At 36.9% G+C, this 24,636-nt stretch overlaps 1 protein-coding gene across 1 annotated transcript in view; it reads right to left on the reverse strand.

The window, feature by feature from the left end:
- LOC136418420 (cell division cycle-associated protein 3-like) overlaps positions 1 to 24,636 on the reverse strand; it is a 106,502-nt gene that overhangs the window by 2,416 nt on the left and 79,450 nt on the right. The gene's annotated exons all lie outside the window — the stretch shown is intronic.

The following is a 24,636-nucleotide window of genomic DNA, read 5'->3' on the forward strand; positions in this document are numbered from 1 at the left end:
CATTTTTATGAATTTAAAAAGAATTTGGTTTTCGTGCGAACATTGCATGATCGGTCGTCCCATAACTTTTTCCACTAGAATTCATTGAATCGTCGCAAATAGCAATCAATTTACGGAATTACTGTTTATTTACATTACGATTTAGTTACGGAAGTAGTCCAGTTTATTGATTTTGAGTCGATCTACACACAGCAATTGCAATATACCAAAAGTTCAGTATCGTCCCGCCTGTTACACCATAAAATTAGACTGAATAAACGTTTGGCTAAGACTTTAATCGCCCTAAAATGTTTTATTACATTTTCTGCCAGAATTCTTTATACATAAAACAACTATAACGCATCGCGATTTTTAAAATTTCCTAAATGGATTTGTACTGGCAACTTACTCATATTTATATTCCATTTTCAAAAAATCTCTTTTTTTCCAATCCACTGAAATTCTAGAACTCAGGCTTTTTCAAACCCAGAGAAAGACCTGAAGTAGGAACTTATATACTATAAGCAATTTGAAGGTTTCCTTTGATATGGAATATCAAGAATTTCCTGAAGATGCTTAGAAAGTTCAATTTGGGGAGAGAGTGAAGGTGTGAAGGAGGAGTGAAATATAATACAAAATTAATAAACATTTTAAATAGAAAAAAATGTACAGACACTTCTAAATTATCCACGTTTTCGAAAAACACCCTATAGCTCTGAAAGCTTGGTTGATATTAAAATGCAGTTTCAAGATAGTTTATATATGTATCTAGTTGGGAAGTAGGGTTTTCCTTCAAGTTCAAATCTGATCACCATGTATAGTTCTTCGATGTTTTGAGAGTTTTTGCCCAAGAATTTGGGGTTGAAGAAAAATATGATTGTTTTTTATGGTACCAGATGCTCGCACCGAGACTCTTCATGAATGTGCCTACCCGGGAACTCTAGCGTTTCTCTAAACCGTTTTATCTTATAAAATTTTAAAAATACCTAACAAATTGAGTGCTTTAGAGGTAAAGGGGACGCACTCTGAAAAATCGAAAATCACCCTTCGTTTGATCGACTTGGCTGCAGGTTTACATATACGCTGTCAGAGCGTCATGAATTGTACCAAACCTTTTTTGTGCCTTATACAATTCTACAACAAAATATTTTACACCCCTTTTAAAAATTTAAAAACAAAATTAAATATATTCAGAAAAGTGGCAACAAGGTGCCGTTCGCTTGTTTCAAAGTAACCATAGCTGCACATTGCGTGACGGGAGCTGTCAGAGTCCGAGCGACGTAGCCACATTGTGAAAAGTTTATTTAGATCTCTGAAAATTATTTTTTGTGTCGCATGCCCATGGGCGTTCTTAACGTTTTTAGACTTAAAATACTTTAAAATCTTTCCTCCAAAATATATGTGCCTGCCCATTTTTATGCTAATTATTATGAATTCTTAACGGGGAGCCACACCTTGTGCAGCAGTGAGAATTACTCATTCTCTTCTCCTAAAAATATCTCCGATAGGTATTATTCAAATCAAACGATGGGTGTTTATTGATTTTTGTTTCGCATTTGGAAATGTATTTTTTACGAGTGCCCGTTGTTTGTTTATATTTTTTATTAGCGTTGCGTAAACACTAAGCGGAGGTTACGACACCGATACATCTGTTTATTCGTTTTTTATGTAACGTTAAATATCGAAACTTAACGACATCAAAATGGGTCAAGTGATAAAAATGCTGTAAACAATCCTTTATTAATAATCATTTGGGCATCGACGCGTCCGAAAATCATGATTTAGCGATTCGTCGGAGCCGCTAGTCTCCGTGCTTCAATCAGCGCTTGGCGCTAGGATTTTTTTGTTCTGTATAGGAAAATTATCAAACACAAAAATTCCTGTTTATACAATCGCGGCAATTAACCTATTTCGATGGTGTGTCTGAATTTATGGGGCTGTTAAAGCTGCTTTAAAAAAACCCGTAAACTGTTTGCGTTGCACAATGCGCTTCCGAAAATACGCGCGTCCCGCTGCGTTTTCTTAGACCAGATGGGATGTTCCTTTGACATTGTCCAGTGCCTCTTAAACAGTGAAAGTTGTTGGACGCCGTGCGAATTCGATGGTTATTTCCATCGATAGGACCACGTGTCCTATTGGTCTGTGGGCAGGAACCGGAACCTGAACTAGAAACAAACACGAAAACCGCATAAACAACGAGTCTAATTTGTCCAATTTAATGACCCTCCCTTAAGTGGTTTCCTAAAATCGAACTCTACTGATGACCGTTTAAAAGGAAGTTCACACGCTTTACAAGTTTTAGATTTCTACCTCTGAGAACCGATTTTTCTCCACCACACGAAGACAGATGTAGATCTGTTGAAGCTTTCGTAAAAACTCTTTTACACGGCATTAACAGGGTTTGAACAGATGTAGGCCAAAAGTCAACCGCACAACAATGGTCGATAAGTGATTTATATGACGCACCGCCATTGAAAAACTGACCCTTGGTCAAGGAAAATTTTAATATGCGCCCTCCGCATTGTGCCCTTAATGGGTTCTTTTTGTTGCGAGCGACCCCAGGGTTAACATTTTTGACCCTCGTAATTGTAGCGTGGATAAACATATCGACAATTTTTCAATACTTCCCGATGCTGCAGAGATTGTTCTGTTTTTGACGGGACGGGAGGATATTTATTGTCTTTTTAATGGCTTTCCCATTTTAATGAGGCCAACGGTCAGTTCCCAGGTACGGAAGGGCGCATATACAGGGGATCCCAACGATGCACAGTCAGACAATATCCTTAAGGAAGGAGCCTAGGTAGGTGACACACTTCGTAAATAATCGATTAGGCACTTGCTCGCTTAGCGGCACCACGAAGTGCTGGATGTGGTGCAAAAAGAAATCCTGGCAATCCATCGATGGAAAATCCTGGTCATCTACGAAAATGAGAAAACTGATCTTCCTAGAAGACTCTTTTTTCATTCTTATTTTTGTGTGGAACAACCACGCGGCCAACGTGCTGAGAAAAGCATTGCGTTTCCTATAGACGGGCAAAAGCGGGTGCTGGAAATTCTGGGGCTGCCCCCCAGTAATATCCCTCGGCATAACAAGGGCAATGAGAACCACGCCCACGGCTGTTAAGTCTTCTCAATCTAAGAACTTCTTGCCCTCCCGATTCTTTCGGAGCGAAAAGCAATGCAGGTGGCGTGCAGGCTCCAGTAAGGGGCACTATTAGATCCGCGGACCGCCCCAGTTTTGCTGAGAAAAACCGATTTAGATAGAGAAGCTATTTTAAATTATTTTAAAAGTAAGTAAAACTCGAATTTTCTCATTTGTTTGACGATGCTGTTTATCTAAAAAATGCTACGCATTCCTGTCAAACTTTGACATCTATTTGAAAAAAGTGGAGAGGGATGTTTCATTCCATTCCGAGATATAGAGAATAAAATACTCCCTCTTTTTCCATAAAGTAGGATACAAAGTCATTGATTTGTAAATTCACATAACTTCAAAAGTCTTGCAGCACCTTGATTCTTGAATATTTTAATTTAAAATGCATTAATTTGTACCATAATTACTTTATTATTAAATTTTAAACAATAAAAACAATTCTTAAAAACAAAAAACGAAAATTTTCCTTCAATATTTTTAAATAAAAAAAAATAAAAAAATGTTTCCACCTCTGGCATCAATATAAACGTGAAGAAGTCGCTGCATGCTTTGAACAAGGTTAGCTATAAGGTCTTGAGGAATACACTGCCATTGTTTTGCAGCAGCATTAATAAGCGCCCAGATGGTTCTGGGAGGATTTTTTCGAGAGTTCACAGCTTTAGAAACCGTGTTTCAAGCGCATTCTATAAGGTTCAAGTCAGGCGATCAAGCAGGCCAATTTAAACGGTTGATTTTCTCACTTTTAAACTAGTCACTTACTGCTATAGTGCGATGAGGACAGGCATTGTTGCCAATGAAGACAAATCTGTCCCCAATTACCCCTCGCTATAATTTAACACATGGATTCAGAATGTCCTTAGTGTACCTATCGTCAGTCATTGTCCCTTGAATCTGAACTAAATCGGTGCATCCGTCGGACATTATGCCAGCCCAAAACATACTATTTTCTCCCACAAAAGGAAGCACGAGGCAGTGTGAGCAAGTTGAGCAGTCCTTGTTGGCTGTCTGCAAACTTAGATTCGGAGGCTATCAATTACCGGATAAACTCTGGTCTCAACAAAAAAAATAATAACAAAAAAATAAATAAATCATTCGGGCAAGGGTATGTGCTGTTCAGTCCACTGCAATCGACAAAGTCTGTGTTGATATTGTAGTCGAGGATGGAACTCTTATTGATCGACGACATCGCGAACTAGACTGAATGATTCGTTTTCTTAGCGTTGAATAAGAAATAACAACTTCAAATGCATGTTTATCTTCCTTTCAAAGTTTTAGTATTGCCATAGTAGGATTTTGCCGAATTGTTAAGTGTATACAGGGTGTCCGAAAATAACGTTGAATTATTTATGAAAGGTGATTCTAAAGATTACAATGACAAAAAAAGTTCTTTTATAATTTTAGCGCAAACTTTTTTGAAAATATTGCGAAAAACCATCTTCTGAGTTCCCCTTTTAAGGGGTCTTATCCCCTTTAACAAGCAATTTTTGGGGTATGTTTATAAGAACTTTTTTCATAATTTTAATCTTAAGAATAACGGAAACGTTATTTCCGGACACCCTTCATAGCGATTCTGCCTTTATGCCTGCAGCTACTTCTAGATCTCTCTTGCACAGAATTAGCCTTTAAATAATGCTTCCATATGCGGGAAACGTCGCCTTGAGAAACGCCTATTCGCTCAACTACAAACCTCTGCGAATGCCCTTCTGTCATTAAAACTGCTATTCTTGTACGATCAATTTGTGGTATCGCTTGGCGATTCTACAAATTGATCGTGATTTGGCTTTGAACCCTAAAATGGTACTAGCCCATATCATCAAAATAAACCTTGAATTTTTTATTTATGAAGGAAAATGTAAAAAATTGTTTATCGATACAAAAGGGATACCGTTGTTAATGATAAACCATAAATATGAAGGTGAAATTATTATATTTTAAAACAGGAAATTTAGGAGGTGCAAACGTTTTGAAGCTTTAACTATACAGCCTGTCTCTGATAAGAATGCACTTCACAGGGATTTTATAAACTATGAAAAATAGGGAGGTGGTTAAATCAGAGAAAAGTTGCGCCTTTCTGTGTTCTCTAAAAACCGCGTCTTCAAATTTGAGAAATTCCAAATGGATCCAAAGTTATCTGAGAAAAACCGATTTCTCATTATTCTTTTTTTACTGTTTTCTGAATTTGTTTCAATAACCTGAACATCATCTTGTAGAGGAGAAAAATTGACAATGAAAATGTCAAATTTATTTTAAAATATCTTTTGAAACAAAATCAGAAAGCGGGAAAAAAGGAATCGCGAAAAATCGTTTTTTTTTTAAATAACTTCGGATCCATTTGAAATTTTTCAAATTTGGAAACATGATTTTTCAAAACACAGAAAGGCACATCTTTTCGCTAATTTAACCATCTCCCTATTTCTTATGGTTTACAAGATCCCTGTAAAGTGTATTCTTATCTTCGAACCTCATCATAAAAATAGTGACGCGTATCGTTTAAAGTTGCGTGTTAAAAACCTGAATGTCAAACACAAATTGAATTCGGAGTAAAAAAAAGGGAAAAGAAACGAAAGTGCCCTCAAATTAACCTTTTCGAAGTATCGCCTGGTATCATACACAAAGAAAAAAATTTCCTAAAGTAATGTTTATTCATTTGATTAAATGTCGTAACCGTCGAGATGCGGTTTTCGATTCTAGAACAATAATAATTTTAGCTTAATCTCTTCGTCCTCGATAGCATATTTTTTAACTCACACGTGCCGATAAAAACTAGGTCTCGCCTGGTATGTAACGATGTTAGGAGACACAAAATATCTGCTATGTGTTTGTTTTTTTATTTATCATCAGACATATTTCATTGATAAATATATAATTTGTGCTGATGAGGAATTACAATGCTATGCGTTTCAAGTTACGTTTACGGTTTAAAAACATGCCATTTCTTGAAGCGTGGTGCAATTTTATCTATTGTCCTTATTGGCTAAATTCGTTAAAAAACATGAAAATTTTGCAAGATGTCACAACATATTCCGAGAATAATAAACCAATAAAAACTAAAAATGAGTTTTTATTTATTTAATTGCTTGGAAACATTTTACTGATGTCATAACGATGTTGTCGGAACGATTATGGGAAGATACAAATGTTCGAATTTTTTGTACTGTTTTCACGTGAGTATCAAGAAGATTATGACAATTTTTTTAATTGTCGAAAATATTTCTGTAAACATTGATAATGCCTCTTATCGCGTCGTAAAAAATCCACGGAATTTTAAACTCTGGAAACGTTTATTTATTGAAGCTGAATCTCGACTAGGTATGTAATAAAGTTAGAATTTCAAGAAGCTTTCGCAGATCCATTCCGTGAAATGTTACGCATTGACCGGAGGAATTTACGTAAGTATATACAGGATGAGGCAGAAAAATGGGTCAACACTAAACTGGAGGTATTAATCACCAAGATATTGCGATTGAGCTGAACATGACTTATACCAATGTCGCTGGTTTAAGAGATACAGCGTGTTCAAAGTTTAAAGTTTATTCGGAAATTTCTCAATAATTAAGAAAGTTTCGACAGTATAAATCTGAAAATGGGTAATTTCATGTTTTTTGGTGTGAGAATTACGAATTTAAGGATTATTCTCACGTTTTTCCTAAAGGGCGCTAGTTTCACTGTATTATTTAAGTAATTTAAGACATTTTTTTAATGTGTTGAGCCATGCTTAAAACAAGTCGAGAATTTAAAAGAACGCGTAATTCCACAGAGAAAATGTACTCTTGCTTAGGTTGTCTAAATTTGTCGGTTTTTAAGTTATTTTCATTTAAAAGTTTCAATGTATCTTGCTATGATTATTTTTTCTTTTTTTTTTCATTTTCATGCTCTTCAGGAGCTGCGACAGAAAATACAAGAAACCACAAATATATCTAAAAATAATAGAGAAATCTTGTTTAACATTCAGAGACATTCAAGAAAGTATGAATTAAAATGTATTGAGATAGGTGGTGGACACTTCCGTAGTATTTAGCTCTTCATTCCACTATATCGGGTGACCTTTTTTCGATCTTAAGCATCGGCCAAATTTGGTTAACAAATTCTGTCTATTTTCGAAATTATTCGAATAGAATCGAATCGAAAATAATTGATACTTTATCGACGCAATTTTTTCCAATTATCCGACTTTTCGTTTCTCAAAAACCACCATCGACCTCTATCTTTAGAAGTACTAGCAGCAAAACTGGGCGAAGACCAACTAGACCCTTCATCTCCATAAGCAATCCTTCCTTATCTATCTTTATCCGCTCTTTTTCCCTCCATGTGGGTCTCCTCCCTTCTGTAACATGGCTGGTCTTCGCCATAAAGAAGCGTATTCTGCTCCATTCGAGAGCCAGAAGTTCCTTCCAGACGAGATTACAGGAGTGCCTAAAGGAAGATCTACGTTTCAACGTTGTTGTTCGAACGAACCGAACAAATGTGAGCAATTATAATTCGTATAGTGCAGACGTTTCACCGAACCGAACGATCACGCCGAATTCTTGAGGGCAGAGTGAGTCAAATTGGCTTGCTGAAAAGAGTGAAGTGTTCGGTGAATTACCAGTTTGGACGTGAGCCGTACCGTTCGGCACAAACTTCGTTTATAGTTAGGCTCCAGAAATCGATGGAATCATTAGATTTTGTATTTTGTATGCAACTTAATTAACCCTTTGAGGAAAATGCATTGGGAAATAATTGACGTTTATGATGGGTACCCTATTCGGTGGAACCCGAAGGTGGGTTGGAGTAAAATTTGAAAAAGCAAAAAACTTGGTTTAGTAATCAATTCATTTTATCCATTTCAATTTAAACAACACTTATAAAATGTCGGGTAAAAATGCCAAACAAGAAGAAATGGCAGAAAATGGAAATAGAGCGATTCCACTATGGCAAGCGGGATAAACATACCGAGCTCTTTTTCGAGTTGTTCGTTCTATTTATTCCTGACTTGAGCGTTCGGCTCTTTATGTCCATTCAGACCAAAATGTACACACATGGGGGCCTACCTTAAAGCCCGAGTTCCATACGTCTGATACACAATGGCACGATGATGCGGCGAGCAATCTGATTGGCCATGGCTGTACAAAATCGCGTAAGTTAAAACCATTTTAACTTTTGCCCGGTGCCGTAATTTTTTAAAGTTCATTTCATCTTAATAGTTTTAATTTGATTATTTCACAGTTTACATACAGCGTGTCGGTTTGAAAACGAAACACCCTCGATATTTAGGTGTTTAGAGAAAATATGTAAATATAAACAACACGTCGACTTTACTTCCCAGGTGGATATTCTTTAAGTCGGTTTTCTTTGAGAAGTTTTCGAAAAATCATGTCCAGACCGTAAACAAGCTTAGGTATCAGCTGAATTGTAGAAAAATTGGTTACTAATGTTTTAAGTGTTCAAAATGCTGTCCATTACTTTCTAAACAGTAATGAAGTCTGTTTTAAACTCCACTCTAAAAATTAACAAAAACTTCTACTTGAATTTTCCTACTCGCGGGTGTAATTTTTCTTTTCAATCTTTCCAAATCTTGAGGCTAGGTTTTATAAACAACAGATTTAAAATGCAGAGAAAAAAATCTAGAAGTGTTAAATCAGGCGATCGCGGTGGCTACTCAATCGGTTCCCTTCGACAAATCCATTAGTAAAGAAACTTGCTATGTAACCAGTGTCTAACAGGAAGAAAATAGTGTGGTGGAGCTCCATTTCAATGAAAATGAAGATCTTCTTGTAAAGCGCTATTACCAGCCGCGTCAACTTGATTCACTAAATTCGTTGTTATTAAGGGATCTATTATCTCTTTTAGTAGAGTTAAGTAGAGCTAGGTTTTCCTCTACGAATAAAGAACCAATAACAACATTCCCAAGGATACTAACCCAAACATTTACGTTTAGTGGATACTGTGTATTATCTTTTCTAAACAGTAGGGGATTTTTCATCGCTCCAGTATCGGCAATTGTGTTTGTTAACACGTCCATCGTCAGGCGAAACGTACACTCATCACTGAAGCAAATGTTTTATAAAATATTTCAGCTGTCATTTATAAAATCTGTCATTGTTTTACGAAATTGAATCCTTCTGTCAAAATTGTCATCAAAAAGTTTTTGAAGGATTTGCATTTAATGTGGGTGGAATTTATTTAACTTTAGCGTTTTCCTTACCGTTTCGTGAGACATTTCAACTTCGTGCGCCACAGTATGAGGGGGGCTGGCCGGTTCGACAACGAAAGACCCTAAAACTTCAATTTGAGCTCCTTTATTCAAAACACGCATATGAACTCTTTTCTTGCGGACAACGGAACCAGTTTCAGTAAACTTAGCAACTAATTCCGATACGTATTTATGATCCAAATAAGTATTGAGATTCCTCTCACTAAAAATGTTTGCTGTTCTTGCATATCTTCGACATTCTCCATGGATGAAAATAATCTCGGGTTTTTGTTGAAGCGTGTGGGTAATTGAAAGACCTTTCAAATGAGGTGTTACTCGACCCTCCTTCCCATTTAAGGTTTTAGTGGTTGTTTCCACTCTTGCTAGAGAGTGCGAAATTTAATAGAAAATCGACTTAAAGAAAGTCCCTCTTAGAAATAAAATCAAAGTGTTTTTGCATATTTATATATATAGGGTGTATTATATCATTATAGAGATATTTCAGGTTAGTTCAGGTTAATTCAGGTTAAATCCTCAGGATAGTCCTCTCCAATAATAATTTTAAAAAAAATTTAATAGACCTATAGTTAAAAACGCATCATTTTCGATATACAGGGTGGCGAAGTTTCTAATTTTTTGCGTTTTTTTCACGTATGTTTTGAGTTAAATTTTTGAAATTTCGTATACTTATAATATTTTCCTTAACACCCTCTACAACAAAGCGTCAAAATCGTCGATAGTCATATACAGGGTTGGGTCATGCATAGGGGCACCAAATATCATTAATGATGGAAATTCGATATAGTCCTGGAAAAATCTTGATGATGTCGCAGTTTCAGTCGACGAATGTACAACATGTACATACATAGGTGTTAATTAAGTGCACAGATGAACTTTAAAGGTGAATCTTTAAAGAATTTTAAGATAAAAAGTTCATACTAAGATGACTCCGCAGCAGCCGAAGTTCCCGAGATACAGGGTATTCAAATTAAATTTTTTTAATTCGCTTTTGACTGTATTTTTAGGCACTAAAACGGCGAAATTTTGTACACGAGGAAAGCTGATGATGTTAAGCTCAAATATTATTAATAAATCAAGAAAACGAGACATACGTAGCAAGCCTGGAACACAATGCACATGTTTTCCAGGCTTGCTTTGTTCAGAAAATTTATCGATAGTGGACGTGAAAAACCTACTAGTGGTTGCCAAAACCTGAATTTTATATGTATTAAAAAATTTAATGGGAGTTTTTGAGCAATAAATTATGGGTTGTGTTTAAAATGGTCCAATTTGAGAAAACAGAAATGGAAGACATGCATTTTGCCTGCGGAAGGTCTAACCGTAATGCTCAAGCTGCGAGACGAATGTATCAAGCGCTATTTCCCACCCACTGTCTCTAAACATCCAAAATTTATTGATATTCACGGAAGACTCTGTGAAACTGGCAGTTTCGAGAGGGCAACACATATCTCAGTAGAGCCTTCAACAATCCGAACAGTCGAGATTGAAAAAGCTATCGTAAATAAAATCGAAGAAGATCAAGCCAATACACGAAAAATCGCTGATAAATTGAATGTAGCATGTATAACTGTAGCAAATTTTAAAAGCTCAACTATTTTAACTTTATTATATGCAACGTGTGTGCAAGGCTTTATTGCCTAGGAATTTTCCTCTAAGAGAAAATTTGCGCACTTGGTTAAGTACATAAATAATTAGCAGTAACTAGGGACTTTCTAAGTAATGTGCTTTTCATTGATGAAGCTTGGTTTTCTCTTTAACATCATCACGAATTTTCACAATAACCATACTTAGACGGCAGAGAATCAGTATGCTCTGATAGCAAACCATCACTATCTACAATTATCTTTGAACATTTGAACTGGAATTATCTGGTATCACCTTATTAGACCTTACATTCGTCCACAAAGACTTAGGCGAACAGTAGCGAAGGCTTTTGGAGTACGATCTTCCTGAACTTTCGATGATGTGGATTTAAGGATGAGACAAAAGATGCGGGTCGTACACGATTTTGCCTCACCACACTTTAGTTTTGAACGCTTAGAGCGAGATCTATTCCAACCGTTAGATAGGAGGAGTGGGACCGCATGCATGGCCTCCTAGATCACCAGATGTGAAGCCTTTGGATTATTTTTTATGGGATCGCTCGAAGGTGCTGCTTTCTAAAACGGTAATTCAAAATAGAAAATATCTCAGAAATAGGATATTTGAGTCGTGTAAGGTGTATTCGAAACAGTTTGTCAATAACTGTTGAGGTGAATTGATGCATGTATTGTGTCGCTTTCAGCAATTATTGTAAATATCATTAGGTTATTGTTTCGGTATGCAAAATTTCGTCAGAATTTCACGTTGAATACCCTGTATGTGTATAGAACTTAGTCGTTGCGAACTCATATTAATATGAACTTTTTATTTTAAAAGTCTTAAAAGATCGTTCCTTCAACTTTGTTTATACCCTTAATTAATACCCTGTATAAGAAGACAATGCGTTATAAGTTAAATAGTTAAGTATTAGGCGCTGTAGTGAAAATACTTAGTAAGTACAAAAAAATACAAATACATTCCGTTGTCATTTTTTGGTAATTTTTACATTGTGGTGATCAATTCTTTAACAGTTGCTGGCAATGTGAATGCTGACGTCAGATTCACAGAATGATTATATTAAAAGAATTTGTCACGAACTTTTCAATTAAAAAAAAAGTCCAGAATCAGATTTTAAAAAATCAAGGATCGTATTTGAAAAAAAAAAATTTGAAAAACGATATGTCAAATTTCAAACCTCACAAATCGTACAGTAGAGGGCGAAAAACACGCTCTGCGAAAGACTCAATTGTTTTCATGATTTGTTTGTTTTCTTTGAATGGCAACACGGCACCGTTCTTTCGCATTGAAATCGACAAGGTTATTGAGTACGGGAAGCGCGTTGCGAAAGCGCGATTGCCAAATTGTGAGTCATATCTTTGGGTATTATCACCTATTTTGACTATTTCAAGTCATATTTCATTTATTCAGACATTGTAAATATTTGAGTTTTATTTTTTCCAAAAGAATTTTCTTTGAGAAAGTGCCACATGTTAAACACGAGAATTTTCGTTGGATGGCTAACTACGATTCCTTCTAAGCGTAGGTTGGAAGTTTTATTCACATCCCAAGAAGTTTTAGTATTTTTGTAGTGTTTAAGACGAAAAAGCTCGATTTGAACCTCTAATTACAACTCTTTTTTACTCCTAAATGTACCCTGAAATGATTAGTAAAATTTGTTATTCTCCACGTGTGAACGTACGTCCACATACATATGTATACCCATTTCGAACATAGAATTGATTGCGGAGTAAACGCATTCCATCACTTGTTACAGAATATTATTTCGCAATAGGTGATCGGGTCTGAATTCACATCGATCTCTCCCACTAACGCACTATTGCTTTATCATTTTCGTTTCTCACAAATAAAGCTCCGATATGACGTTAACATTTCTCGTGTTAGTTACTCGCAACTTTCCTTATCTTTCTCTTACGCATTAACATTATAAAGGGTGATCACTAAAAAAATACCTCAAGTAAGTGTTCAAATATCGGAGGCATACATGGGATCGATTTATCTATTAGTTAGATATTTGGTGGTGAACTGCAAATTGATCAATCAATGCTTCTGCGTCCACGGGTCAATGCTTAATCCGGGGTTATTTTTAATGATCGCTTATTATAAGGTCTCCCCACCTCGTAGATGAGGTGGCACCACTGCCCGTATGTTTCACTCGGATAGATCGGCAACCAGTCATACAACAAAATCGCTTATTTTTATAATGTAGCGTTGGAGAACTATAGTCTAAAACTCGTACACATATGGAATAGTCTTTCACATGCTTGCGAATCCGTGGACTTCGTTTTAGGCTGGGCGTGCAAACTTGCGCTGCTCTTGCGCAAAACTTGCATACTTGTCATAGAATATACTATTTCAGAACCATCTTGTGCTGCTTTTGTACTATCACGTCCACTTAAATCATAATTACTTCACTAAACAAGAGAAGTCGTGGCTGTTGAGTGCGAGAAGCGAGCTGTCAAAACGTGATCAACGTTGCCAAATCGTGAGTAAGGTGTTCGGGTATCAAATCTCATTTAGGTCCGAGGTCATAGAACAATATTATGTGTTGATTATTTCAGTTGATTAAACGCCTATTTGTTCCCCTATAGTACAAAAAGTTGGGATCTCTGTTTTTGTCAAAAACACTTCAGATCCAAAATCTGGTTTCACTACTCTTGGATTCTCCCGGAAACCTCCCTCAAAAAGTCCCTACATTCACTCTACAGGGTGTAACATTTAACTTGAGATATCACAACATCTTAAATAATAAACGTTCTACGAAAAAAATGGCTATTATGAAAGTTTAATTATTCCGCGACAGAAACACACTGATGCTAAAATTAGTGCCCCTCTGCCCCTCATTGTGAGGGGATGGGGGTAATTTTGACCACCTAAATGGCGTCCCCTACTTTTTATTGAAGATTCGAATTCTACGGCAAAAAACACGTAGAATTTGTCTGGAACATTTTTTTCGATTAACGATAGATGGCGCCGCAATTAACGAAATTTAATTTCCCTTTCGCTTATACTTTACCGGAAAGTTTGGTGAAATCTCCTTTAAAATCGATGTAAACCAAAACTTTTTGCAGTCAGGTTTTAAGGTAAGTGCTCAAAACGATGACTTTCAACTTCAATGCGCTTATTAGTCCACATTGCGAACGACCGAACACAACCGAGAAGTGCGTTCGATGGAATTTCGACGCAAGCACCTCTGGTACGCACAAGTTGCTGCAATTAGTTGTTTCTTCAGGTTATTTTCTCTTATTCGTTTAAACGAAAAATGCAAACAAATACAAATGTGTTATTTTTATTTATTCGCAACAAGGCGCGAGAATGAGGTTTTTTTAAAGCAAAAATTAAATTTCGCCGATTGCAGCGCCATCTATCGCGAATCGAAAAAATGTTCCAGGTAAATTCTATGTGTTTTTTGCCGTAGAATTCGAATCTGCGATAAAAAGTGGGGGATGCCGTTTAAGAAATCAAAGTTACCCCCATCCCCCTCAAAAGGAGGGGCAGAGGGACACTGATTTTAGCATCGTTGTATTTCCCCCGCGGAATAATTAAACTTTTATAATGAACGTTTTTTTCGTAGAGCGCTTATTATCCGAGATATTACGATGTCTTAAGTTAAATGTTGCACCCCGCATAACAATGAGCTCTCTGTACATCCTCTAATCCACTAGCATAACATTAAAAAACAAACTTCCCCTTCAGAATTTATACCAATCTTCCTCTAATCCCGGACTACCTGCTAATTTGAGCACCCCCTAGAAAAATAAGGGATGAACACATTTTTTGACCTGCTTTTTTATGGGGGATTTGTTGCGGTATGTCAGTGTTTAGTAACTACTTATCAGGTAGTTTTTCGAGTCACTTTTTTCTAAACCTGCACGGGTGCCACCCCACATGTTTTACAAAGCGTTTAGGCTTTTTTGTGGCGATTTTTGAACGAGGGAGATGCGTGCGTAAAAAGGCGGCTTTGTCGACGATTCGCCGCGTATTATTCGTAATTGCAAAAGATTTAAGGCGATAAGCGAGGGCAATTAGAAAAACATCTTGTTGGTCGAAATGTTAGTGTAAATAAGGGACAAAATGAAGTTAAAAACTCGCCTTTTCCCATCGAAATTAACCAAGCACACAAACAATAAACGCACTAAACAAATACTTAACTTATCTAAAAATAACAATTTTATTTTTTCTTGTGGTGCACTTTGAATTTGGTCGGGCAAATAGCGAAAGATATCAGCTCGTATCAGGGGCGGATGTCGATAGTCTATCTAAACAAAAAAAAAAAAACAGATAAAAACGACTGACTTGAATAAACTCGACTTTTTACAATTTTCTTGCTTCGTTCTAGACGAGTTATTTCCCATAAAACTATATTCGGCAAAACAAACAAAAACCCATCAAAGCCAACCCCCCCCCCCCAATCAATATAAGTGCGCTGGGAAAAATAACAGCCATGGACCACATGGAGAGTAAATATAAATAATATAACCAATGAAATAGGATAGGGGTGGGTGACACCCTTTGTGGCCTTATTAAGCATTCCATATTATCTTGATAAAAACAACGCGAAAGCTCGTTTTGCAATTAAAAGAAGTGACGTTGGTCAGCAAGTTCGTGGCAGTGGTGTACCCACATGGGTAATTTGGGAGCTTCGGTAATTTAAGCTTGTTTTTGGGTGTTTCATTGATATAGATGGCGGTTAAATTGGTGGCAGATTTGCTGAGGGGTTGCAAGGGAGAGGCGGACAAACAAAAGGGTTGGAAAAAAGGAGTATGTGCCCTTAACAGCAAAACTTGGGACCTTAATTTCGAATTAAGACAGAGGAGAAGTAACAAAATTGAAATTCCGTTGAGGACGCTTTCGCCTCCCGCTACAGAGGCGTCCAGGAAAGATAGTCAAAAAAATTACCTTAAAAATTGCACAAGTTGAAAAGCAACTCTTCTTTGCGCCACCGTGTATGTGCATATACGTTCGAATTGTTTTCCTTTTCCGTGGAATACAAAATTAGCATTTTTGCGAAGATGAGAATAATAGTTTTTCGCGACTGTTATTCATCAAAATGTATTCAGACGTCTTCGGCAACAGCGCCATTAAAAAATGCCATTGACGTAAACTCTGAAGTTAAAATGAATTAATCGGACAACATTCCCGTTAAAAACGGGCTAATTATTCCAATGACTTGATTTTTTAATTTGACCTGACGTCAGTAATTCTGTTATTCTCTTCATAAATCTATTTTAATCGACTTCCATATTTGTTCGATTATAAATAGAATTTATTTGCTGATAAGTAGAGGAGCGTGTGAGGAAAAAAAATTCCATTTTTTTGTTATTCGATTACTTAACATGAGACAATGTGAAGTGTGAGCAAAGTTAAACATCTTGTGTAATAAGGTACACACTCGTTATGATACGGAGGGCTTAAAGTCCCGCGTAAATTCCTTAAGAAGGGAAAAGAAACCGCGTTAACGCGTAAAATTTCTTTTTTAATATGTGCATTCTTTGACTTGATAGACAAATTCGTGCCAGACACCCGTGTGACAGAAGTGTGCCGTTTCTATGAATTTTTCATGCTATAAGAGATTTTAAATATATTTCGTATGGCGGGTGGCTAAGTGTTATTAGGGGCCAAACGACCCCCAAGTAGTTATTAGGGACCAAACGACCCCCTAAGGAGTTATTAGGGACCAATCGGCCCCCGAGAAGTTATCAGGGGGCTTTGCCCCTAGGGGAGTTATTAGGGGACAAATTCCTTTTTGCTGCAATGTGACAAGGGCTATAACATAGTGGCACTGTACGCATGCCTGCCGTGCTAAAAGACGAAGGAAACAAAGTTTCGCTATTTTTATCTAAAAAACCCTTGCAATTGAAATGCCCCGTATTGAATGAATGTCAAGCCATCTGTTATGCGACATGGGAAGCGGAAACTCTTGAAAAATATAATAACAGTTGTGAAAGGGGGCACATAGTCCAAGAAGTACAATTCAATAATGCACTAAACCCAACTAATGACGTAGAAACCACCCCCGAGTAGACAATGGACGTCGTCCGGCCCTTGGTCAGTTCCCAACCGGCCTCGATGATTCCCATGTAAACCGGGCAATGTTGCCGCTTATTAGCCCCCGGCAATTAGTACTAATTTGACCCAAGTGCGAACTAGACAAGTCGTGTTAATAAATTACCGAAGAACGAATATCGGAAGCCGGGGCGCATTCTTGGCCGCGTCCGGAATGCGAATATGACGCCGCTGGCCGCCAGGGTCGTCCCGTGGGACAGGAAAAGCTTCGGGGGTTGAATTAGTCGCAGCCTGTATGATGGAGTGTCGCGAGGAATTTAAACGACCCCAAAAAATGCTGACCAACACGAAAAAAGACCGTTTATCATTGAGGTTGTTTGCCAGTTTTGCGGCAACATCTGGCCTAGCTGATGAACGTCTGAGACCTATTTAGAGTTTATTAGAGAAAATGTTGAGTTGCATCCCTTAGAAGACGTTTGAATATCCCTAAAGGTGTTCAAGCACCGGCGAAGGAACCGAAGTGAAAATTAACAGCTCGTATCTCGAGTCAATTATCTTCGAAAATAAGAAAGATTAATTGTGTGCGCGAAACACATTCGGCTAGATGCGTCCTCGAACTATCGTACAAGGGTATTTGAAGTCCGATAGATTACGTAAGAAAATCGCTGCAAAAATGCCTTATCTATGCCGAAATCTCTCGGACACGCAACTGTCCGAGGAAAAATTATCAGACCATACCGCTGTCCGCCAGCGTAGAGAGCAATGTGATAGCTCGGGACATGTTTAGCCGACTTTCGACAGAAATATCGTATTGTCGAAAACATCGACTTTTTCCCACATTTCGGCCCGATAAGTTCTCCGAGCGACAATCCTGTTCTTGCTTTCATAATGAGTGCGTGCAGGTGGTCCATAACAACCCGCCTGTGAGTACGAACCGAACGGAAAGCAAATCAGATATACAGAGGAGAGCAAAAACGACCCTGTCAAGTCATTCCTAATGTGTTAAGTCGGTGCCGAATTTGTAATGTTGTTGTCCGGGCCCTGAAAAATGGAGCATTGGAACACCAAAGCTGGCGATCTTGCCTCGGAACTTTTTTCTGCCCCCCTTCACACCCCGTGGGCTAAAGAATAATATAGAATTTTTGGAAGCCTGAATTTTGGAATTTGCCTCAGCCACGAATACATCGAATAACCTAATTCCCTAGTTTGGTGTCTTCAAAATCTTTAAATAACTTGTTCAATGCGTTTACCGATTGGAAGTTACCCAGAGTAAGACATAGATGGAATAGCTATTCTGCCTCTTCGTACGCCGTTCGCACACTTTGATATAACGTTTACGTTGACTCAATTAAAAACGAATGTAAACTAAGTAAATCATGAGGAACTGATTACACACAGGGTGTCCGATTCGTTACTGCACATACTAAAATGGGCGATAGAGCTCATGATTTTAAGCAAAAAAGTTCATGTGACATAGGTCCGATTTCGATCGGTAGTGGAGTTACAGGGTGTTCAAATTAAAAAATTAAAAATTCCAAGTTTCTAGGCTTCCAACTCTTAAATTAGATTAACACCTATGGATTTTTATCTATGGGGTGATTTCAAAGAAAAAGTTTATTCTCGACCGGTTGAAACACGGGAAGAACCTTTGAATCGAATCACACAGGTTGCACAACAAATTCGTCAAAATTCAAGAGTTTTAGAGAAAGCGATTCGTCATGTCTACCAACGCGTTCTGCTCAGTCTTGAAAATGATGGAGGTTTCGCTGAGAATTTAATGAATTAATCTTGCAAACAGTTTTTTCTTAACAAATGAACTATTTTGTTTGTTGTTGAACCAAAGTTTGTATTTTTTCAGTAAATACAAAAAACAATTGGACAAATTCAGTATCATTTACTTTGAAAAACATCATATTTCAACTTAACAAGAAAAAAATTGAGGGTTGTCGATCTAATTTAAAAGTTGCAAGCCTAGAAACTTGGAATTTTGAAATTTGAACACCCTGTAACTTCGCTACCGATCAAAATCGGACCTATGTTCATATGAACTTTTTTGCTTAAAATCATGAGATCTGCCACTCATTTCAGTATGTGCAGTAACGAATCAGACACCTTGTATATTTTCCATTTTGTCAAAATAGCGCTAGACGGATCCAAGCTAATCTGAACTATAGCTAAAAAGAAAATGTGAAGCTGAATCTAGAAAGTAATTATTTTCTTTAAAATTAGGCATACTGAAGATTACAGACTTTTGATAACTTGATCGGTCGGTTAATTATTGGCATCAGACATGTGTGCGTGCATTCAGTGTTTCCAAATCAGTAGATAAACACCCCGATCCGGCTAGACTATCGGTCGACTGCTTAGTCCGCGGGGATCCTAACGGAAATTTATGCACCATTTTCCAATAAATTAAATTGACATTGTTGGAAAATCCGAAATAACTGAAACTGATTTATTTCCGATTTTCCAATAATATAAATTGACCCAAATTTAGTCCGCTGTCCTTAACCATAAAACTAGCATTTTTCCCCAATTTTCCATTAGACCAACTTGGCTCTGATTTTCCAAAATCGAAGTGTAATTTTCTCACGCTTTTCTAGAAACGTGGTCAGCTGACTGACTACATTTCTGTATTTTGTTCCAAAGTTTCACTAACTTCAATCGAACTTTGCACGATTTTCCGGTAACCCAAATTGACCTGATTCTGTCTCGCAGTTTCTTCAAAGCGCTTTGAATTTGCCTAGAAGTTTCCTAAATCAGAGATGTTTGTTGTCACGAATTTGAAGTTGAAATTTGAATTGACTTGGTTTTGTTCTAAAGTTTCCCTCACATTAATTAAATCCTCGTTCTCATGATTGTCTTGTAGTCTGGAGGGTCACAAGCCTTTTCACGGTTAATTGGCATAAAGACACGTGCTATTCATGATATACCTCGATTTGACCGAAATATCGGGGAATCCTTTAGTCAGAGTTTACGGGAGCCCAAATGGGCCTAATTTTATTTGAAAGTTTTGCTAATCCGTCTAATTTTATTTCAACTCTCACTTTTCTCAGCTTGCAGCAATTTTTTATCACCATTTTCCAGTAATATGTAGAAATAGGGTCGCATTCCAAAGTTTTTTTCTCACTTCTAGATGCCACCTCGATAAGTTGAATTGATCTGTTTTAAAGCTTCTCTAACCGAAGCTGAATTTTGGCACAATTTTTCATAGATCATAATTTTGACCTGATTTTATTAAAACGTTCGCCTGCCAGGAGGATTCATCTGCGATCTTCTAGTGATTGAAATCACCGCTCCAAAAATAAAGCACAATAATTATTATACTCTATTTGAAAATGGCAGCACAGAACACCAATAAACACAAATTTTTACTAACAGGGTGAGTCGCCAAAATTTGAAAAAACAATTGACGGTTTTTGATAGTAAACAGGCAATTTTCGCAATTTAAGGTCGTGCTTACCCTAGGCCCTTAAGCAACACAATAGGTCATACAATTTAAACAATAGTAGTGCGGATGAAATGTAGTACCAGGGGCAGAGTTTAAGAAGGGTACAGCTTGAAATTAAATAATGTTTTTAACTATATTCGCTTTAACTTCAACTCTGTACAAGGAGGACGCAGATACTGTTAATACAGATATATTTCAAATTCATTTTAAAAAGGCGAAACGACACTGGTTTATTGGGGTTTTATGGCTTTCGACCCTTAGTTGTCCTGCCAAACATTTCCAAATAGACTATAATGTTTTTTTGCCAACATCTAATTTGAAATCTGCATTAAATTTTACATTTTTGAATCTTTGGAGTTGGATTCGAATTTGGAGGAGTTAACCTCAAGATACTTAGAAAGAGTTGGCGAGTTGGCTTTAGTTCGGTTTTACTTGATCCGACCCTCGTACTTACCTTACGAAAGCACATAGGGAATTTACTTACATTAGATTACTAATAACAATGCATTTCTTGAGAGTCGGGTGTAAGTCAACCAAACTTGGGCCATGATTCAACAGCCTAAAAAAAATTATTTGTTAGTCAGGCAGTAACAGACATCAAAATGAGTAATTCACTAGTGACTTCGTTAAAAAATTCAATCTCAGACACTCAGATCAGTTCTTTTTCGTTTGAGCCAGGGGACTCTTAAGAGTCTTTTACAAATGGATCACCCTGTACATTCATCTTGGGTCACCCGGTATGGCTGACCCTATCGAGTTTCACTTTTTTAACGTAAAAAACAGCATCTTAGTGATCCCTAACACACGGTCGGATCAGTCTTTTCGTTGTGGCTTTTTTGCAAAACGAGCTCGTGCCAAGTCCCCTACTATCGCTCATAGATCACGACAAATATCATACCTGGACCCAATTTACGTTTGATTCAGTACACACACATCTGCTTTAATTTATAAAGTGACATACTCCCCCGCATGAGTCACTACGCTCTAAACCAGGGGCGGTGCATCTCGAGCCGCATTGGTTTTGATATTTTTCGCTCGTTACGCCCCTGGTTAATAGTAAATGGGGGAGAGTTCCTTTGGGGATGCGGATGGTGTACGACGAACGCGACAGCAGCCATTTTAGATTTTATTACCGTTCGATACTAAAACACATATCGACGGCTATCCCCGATGATGTGGCTTTATGGGGGAGGGACTCCCCCTTTGCCACCCCCGTTGCGCGGCCTTCCGCATGGAATGGGCTTTCAATGTTTTTTTCCTTCACAAGATATATATCCCGGCAAAAACATGTGGAGTGTCCTTCCAAGAATGAACTTTCTCCTAAAAAAAAATGTCCCACATCTTGCGCAATGTCAATAAATGCAGTTAATCACTCGGGAGTCCTTTTTTAAAGTTAAAAAGCGAGACGTTCGGACAAAGCCCCCTGAATGTGAATTATGGGACTACTGTCGGCCTTTTTCTCCGTTTTGGCACTCATTATGGACGTTCATGGGTCGCGTTGTTCGACGTACATTTTTTAAAATGACCGACTGACCGCTCCATTGATTGATCCTTCTTCATGTGCCATTGATGATTTATCGGTCCCTTTTCTAGCAGTTTTCTTTGGAAGAGATAATTGACTGAATCAAGATCCGTACATGTGGGGTACCCCATAATTAATGTAGTATTTGCATAATAGAATAATAGTTATGTAAAAATATTCAGATCCGATCTAATTTACCTACATCCAAAAGGTGATGATCACCGGAATTGATAAATCAGAATGTTTCAGTTTGCTTAGTATAACTTTAACAGGCGATAGGGCTTTGAAAGTTAATACAAAGGGTTCATATCAACGTAGATCCACAATCGCTTCACGCTTTGTTTCTGAGAATTTACAACAATTGATGCCAACTGATTGCGAGTATATACACGGTGTTGTTTTTTTTAGAGTCACGCCCAATTTTACCGCCTCAAATTAATCTGTGACCCCAGACGGTTTCCTCCTAAACATCCGAATTTCCTTTCTAATTTAGAATTTTGAGTCACTTGCATTGTCTCTGCATCTTTCACCGGTTTCCAGCTATTTGCAAAATAATTAAACCAGCCGCCCTTTTTTACCATAATTCAATTTAGAGTATGGATGTTTCAAATTAGACAGGGTGTTTAAAAAAGACGCGGCAATATTTAAGGGAGTGATTTCTCAGGTCATTTTATGGAAAAAAGTTCCTATAAACATAGATCTGGAAATACATTGTTTCCAAGATATAGGGTGTTAAATTTTTTTTTTTAGTTTTTAGCTTTTTAAGTTTTAAAAAAATAATTCTAACATCTTTTGATCAGTTTGTTTGAAATTTGGTAACGTTGTTTGTGGTAATAAAGGACTAATTTGGCCCTCACTAGATTAAAACTATTAAGTCCAGTGGCGTTTTTGTATGATAAATGGACATACAATAAAATGGTTTCTATTTTTTATCTCGTAAACCAAGCAACATACGACTAAAATTCAAGAGACAAAAAAGTTTTATTTTTAGTTGCTTTATCTGAAAAAAAAAAACAGAAATTTAATTAAAGTCAGTGGTGTATATTATTTTGTCAATGAATGCAGTTAAGGTTCCTCTTTGCCGCTATTGAACTTAATAATTTTAATTTAGTTAGGGCCAAATCAGCTCCTTATTACTACAAACAACGTTACCAAATAAAAAAAAATAGGTCAAATGATATTTTAATTACTTTTCAAAAACCGTTATTGGAAAAAAAAATTAACACCCTGTATCTTGGAAACAATACATTTCCGGACCTATGTTTATAGGAATTCTTTTTCATAGAATGACCTGAGAAATCCCTTAAATATTGCCGCGTCTTTTTTAAACATCCTGCATAATAACAAATATCCATGTTTGAAATATGGAGTTTTTGAACTTTTGACGGTCGGAACTTTTGAACGGTTTGGGTTATAGCGAAATAGCTTTTGCAGAATATAAAAAATTACGTGTGATTTTCTTTTGATTGTCAAAAACAGTTTTGATAATTTGTTAGTTAGTTTCGAGGACAATATCGAAGTCCACAGGTAGGACCCTGGGCTGCCTGATCATAAAGCCGTACTTTTGGAAATAATTTTAGCTGAAAAGACCAAAAGGTCATCAAATACAATATCCTTTCGGCCTACACTGACGAGGAGAAAAAACATAAAAATATATATATTTTTGTCTAATTTTATTAAGAATGAATCGATTGATTCATATGATAAAATCAGTAATGTCGTAATTGAGCTAAGAGAATGTTTCGAAGTTGTTTTCCCTAGGAGGATTTCGGTTAGAAGTAGTGATAAGTCTGTTTGCTGGTTTAATGATGAACTCCGGCGTATCCACAAACAAGCCAATTTGTTATCTGAAATGCTGCATAGGTCCGATAATCCGTTATTGAGAGAATATAGAAATAGAATTAGAAGGTACTATCGGGATAAACTGGCCGAAACAAAGACACGAAAATATGAGGATATGTCGTTCTGCAAAATGGAAGAAACCTAAAATCTGCCGAGATATTATAAATGAGACTCATCTCAAAAAATGTATCGTGCTACACTTCACTAAAACCTAACGGTCTAAATGACTTTCTTGTCGGGATTGCTGATAAAAGCGTAAACCAACATTCTTCAACCATTATTCGTTTTGAAACATCCCAGAAATCGATTCTAAAACGAGATATGTACACATACATAGAAATTCGCGATATCGTTAATAACTTGCAAAATAAATCTTTCGTTGATCACTATCACATGCGAATCTCTCAAGTTCAATGCGAAACGGATATTTTAATTGTACCACTGAAAAATTCTATGAAGAAGTCTAGTGAAGACCAACCATTAAGGTGGTTGCCATGCATAAGTGTGGTGAAAAAGATGGTAGAAAAAATTACAAAACTATATCGATTTTACCAAGCTTGTCGAAAGTCTACGAATGTGTAGATAGCAGGTTTGCCGATGATACAGTTTTCATAACATCTGAGCAGTTGAGGTGATTGCCCTTTCGGGTGCGAAATGTATAGTCTGAAGGGTCCTTTTTACTTCCCAAATTGTCAAAAAGTATATTTGTCTTAAGAAATTTTAGCAAACTTAGTAACTAACTTTGACGTTTAAAAAGTTGCATTGTACTCCCTGTACTTCTCACACTGAAGGTATTTTGGGTAGCAATATACTTATGTTCCTGGGGGGTCGACTTTTAGTGGTCAAACTTTAATCACGATTTCTACATAGAAAAATAATCGTATTTTGCT

Source organism: Euwallacea similis, chromosome 35 (assembly GCF_039881205.1).
Source record: "Euwallacea similis isolate ESF13 chromosome 35, ESF131.1, whole genome shotgun sequence".
Lineage (NCBI taxonomy): Eukaryota > Metazoa > Arthropoda > Insecta > Coleoptera > Curculionidae > Euwallacea > Euwallacea similis.